Source organism: Grammomys surdaster, unplaced genomic scaffold (genome assembly GCF_004785775.1).
Source record: "Grammomys surdaster isolate TR1022 unplaced genomic scaffold, NIH_TR_1.0 164, whole genome shotgun sequence".
Taxonomy (NCBI): domain Eukaryota; kingdom Metazoa; phylum Chordata; class Mammalia; order Rodentia; family Muridae; genus Grammomys; species Grammomys surdaster.
In genome coordinates this window covers 214,302-218,309 of record NW_021604612.1, presented here as the reverse complement: position 1 = coordinate 218,309, position 4,008 = coordinate 214,302, and positions in this window count along the sequence as shown.

The following is a 4,008-nucleotide window of genomic DNA, read 5'->3' as shown; positions in this document are numbered from 1 at the left end:
GGGGGGTTCCCGGGTGGGTGGGGGATGGGGTAAGGGGATAACATATGAAATGTAAATAAAATATCCAATAAAAAAAAAAAGAAGGGGTTCACACCTGGGTCTCGATCCTAGGCTGGTACTCATTAGATAGGGTGACCTCCGGCAGCCATTCTGCCTCTCCAACCGTTGGGTTCCCTTCCCCCTAAAGGCACAGTGATAACTTCCAGGGATGCATATGTGGGAAAGAAAATACCCGCTGAGCAATGTGCGCCTTTGTACTCCCCTCCCCTACTGGCCTGCTCCGTGTGGCTCCTCCCACTGCTGCTGTGAGCCAGTGCCCATTGGTCTCCTCCGTGTGGCTCCTCCCACTGCAGCCATGAGCGGGTACCCAGGAGTAGAGACTAGAGACTAGGTTTCAATGACGCCAGAGGTCAGGGAAGGAACCTCCACAGCTTGAGTATGAGAGGGAGGCTGTTTGACGCTGTTTCCAGGCATAGTGAACAAAACCCACACACCTCAGATAGAGAATCAGTGACGGATCAAAGTTCCGATACCGTTGGTGAACCGTGAGGTACTTTTACCGTGGTTACTTACAGGAGCAGAAATGACTCCAAGACAGCTGTGCCATCAAGGCCCACCCCAGCGTGGGTGACAGCTCACAAAGCCAGGAACCTGGAGTACGCTGCCCAGCCTTCAGGAAGCTCAACAGGTTGGGAGGGTGTCCTTTCCTGGTGCCTCAGATGATCTCTGCCTCTTCCAGGCAGCTGGGCTCCACTGAGAGTGATTCACTTTTTCCCACTAGGGAGGGGCCTAGTGAATCTGCTCGGTTTCAGGGACTTCCTGAAGCTGTGTTGAGTTGATGTCTTCCTGAGCCTAAGGAGCTCTTCTGCAGGATGCCGTTTCACCCTCTTAGCTCTTCTGCTGTTTCAATCTCCTGTAAATGCCCTGAGTCTTAAGAGAGCTGCCCTCTGAGAAAGTTCTAACCTCAGAGGAAACTGCTTCACAGTAGAAATAGGAAGGAGAGGGGAAAGCTGGCTTCCTTTCTACCCCCTGTGCTGTTGTTGCCTCTCTTCCCCAAGTAGGAGTCATGCGTTGCTGCTCCTTGCCCTGTGGGTGAGGAATCTGCCCACCCTCCTTCCGGGACTGCAATTACCTGATTAATGGACAGGAAACCACATGTACAAGGTGCCTCCCTTTCCTGCCTACCCTTGGTTCAGCTCCAAATCTTCCCTGAGCTTGCCAACAAAAAGACTGCTTTGCTCCATGCATCAGGCAAGGGACATCTGGGGAGCCACAAAGCAGCTGCAGAGTTCTGTGCCCCTTGAGGGAGACTCTCCATCCTTGCACACTGTGTTAGTCAGGGTTCTCTGGGGTAAGAGAACTTATTGAACGAAGCTCTCTCTCTCTCTCTCTGTCTCTCTCTCTCTCTCTGTCTCTCTGTCTTTGTGTCTCTCTCTTTCTCTGTCTCTCTCTCTCTCTAACAATAGATGCCCAATTATGGAAGGTCCCAGCATCCAGCAGTTGTTCAGTTCACGAGGCTAGATGTCTTAGTTGGTCTTCAGTATACACCAGAATCCTAAAGAAGGAGGCTCTCATGCCAGTGGTGGAACTGACTTGCTGGTGAGGGCAGGACTTAGCTAGGAGAGAGAGAGAGAGAGAGAGAGAGAGAGAGAGAGAGAGAGCGCTTGCTTCATTCTTCCAAACCCTTTACACAGACTGCCAGCAGAAGTGTGGCCCAGGTTAGCAATGCCCCTTCCTACCTCAGAGATCTGGATTAGAGGTGGATCTTCCTACTTCAAATGATCCAGTTAGGCAAAAAGCCCCTCACTAGTGTGCCCAGCCAGACCGTTTTTGGGTTTTAGTTCATTCCAGATATAATCAAGTTGACAACCAAAACATCACCCCCTACACACACACACACACACACACGCACACACACCACTTGCTAGACTTGGATTTCTTGTGACATTTAAAGAAGAAATTTCTGTTGACATTTTCCAACCCTGACTTTACTTCCCCAGCACCTACTCCAAACATAGGCCCTGCAGCTTCCGCTGTGGTGAGTGTTCCTACTTCTGCCCTAGAGCTGCGAAGCACTGAGTGTTCAATTTTGGCGATCTCAGTCACAGGGACCACAATCCTTCATCACTATGTCCTCTTGTCCCTAGTTCGTATGGGAACATTGAGGCCAACTACACAAATGGGTACAGGAGACCTGGCCTAGATGCTTCACAAATCCTGGGCCCTCCACTCTCTCCAAAGACCTCTCCCCCATCATTAGTATGCTAGGCACCTTGAGCCAGCCAGATAAAGAATAACTTTAAAAAAAAAATTATCACTATACTTCAAAATACACTGTTATTATTGTTGTTGTTAGTGTGTGTGTGTGTGTGTGTGTGTGTGTGCGTGTATGTGTATCTGTCTCTCTGTGTGTGTGTATTAGCACGCGTGTGTGCATGTGTGCCTCACCTGTCAAATGGAGGTCAGAGGACAACTTTGGGGGATTTTCTCATCCCATCACGTAGGTTCTAGGTTTCAAATTGAAGTCATTAGGCTTGTCAACAAGGGGAGGGAGAGAAGAGTTTAGCCCAGGCTGATCCTGAGCTCAAGTTGATTCTCTTGATGACAGGCTGAGCCTCACTCCACCACACTCTCACCCTACCTCCCCAGCTGGTTCTGGCTTCTTTACTGAGGCCTAGTAACTCCCAGGCTCGCCAGAATCCTGGACCTCTCTTGTGCTGTCCGTGGATCAGAACCTACGCGACACTGACCCCTGGTGGTGAACTGTGGAAACACATCCACCCAGCGGCTGCTGAAAATTGCTCCTCGGGGTGTGGGGTGCTGGAGGAGAGTGGGGTGGACCAACCGGCAGGGGAGAGTTGGTGCCAAGGAGACGGGGCTTCCGGGTGAGGTCGGAGCCTGGGCTCCTTCCTGCTCTCAAAGCAGCCATAGCAGAGCCTCCGCATCTGCGTGTTTTCCGGCCCAGCGTGGACGTGTGCGAAACTTTTCTCATTGGCTTTCAGGAAGCTCAGAAACACTGATCATCCGGCTCCCAGCAACTGTTCAGAGCGGAGTGATTGCGTCTAGAACAATTAAATCTCTAATCTATAATTTTGGTGTGGGGAGGTGGTGCACACCCTTGTGGCATCCTCGGGGAAACCTCCTTTTTGACAGAATCTCGGTGAAGGCTCAGTGATTAGATGAGGCTGGCACCAGTGTGGATGCTGCGAGATCAAACACAGCCCTTGTGATTGCACAGCAAACACTTTGCTAACTGAGCCGTCTCCCCAGTCCTTGTTTTATGTTCAGTTACTTGGTTGTATTAAAACTGACCTTCCCCTGCACCGTGTGTGTGTGTGTGTGTGTGTGTGTGCGTGCACACACATCTGACCATATATTTCTTAACTCTCCTCTTTGTGCGGGAAGTGGGACAATGTCCAACACTGGTTCAGAAGGGGCACACCCACACCTTGCACATCCTCACCTTGCACACCCATGCTCTGCACATCCATGCTCCGCACACCCATACCCTACACACTCATGCCCTGAACATCCATGCTGTGCACACCCACACCCTGCACATCCATGCCCTTCACCACTATACCCTAAACATCCACACCCTACACACCCACATTCTGCACACCCACACCTTGAACACCCACATTCTGAATACCCACACCCTGCACACCTATGCCCTGCACACCCATGCTCTGCACGCCCTCACCCTGCACACCTATACCTTGCACACTCACACCCTGCGCACACACCCCCTGCACAGTCACACCCTACATACCCACACCCTGCAAGACTGGCTTTCCTCCCCTGTGCCTGGACCACTGAGCATTTCAAACATTCTTCTGCCCACCCAGCCCCCTCCTGGGCTCTCTGCAAGTGCCTTGGATACTTGGGTAAGCCAGAAAACAAAGGTCTCTAGACTCACCCATGTGTTCCCAGACTCACTCTGCTTCACAGGCTCAGCAGATGTCAGACTAGAGCCTGAACCCAGCCCAGCCCCCTCCTGCTGGGCAC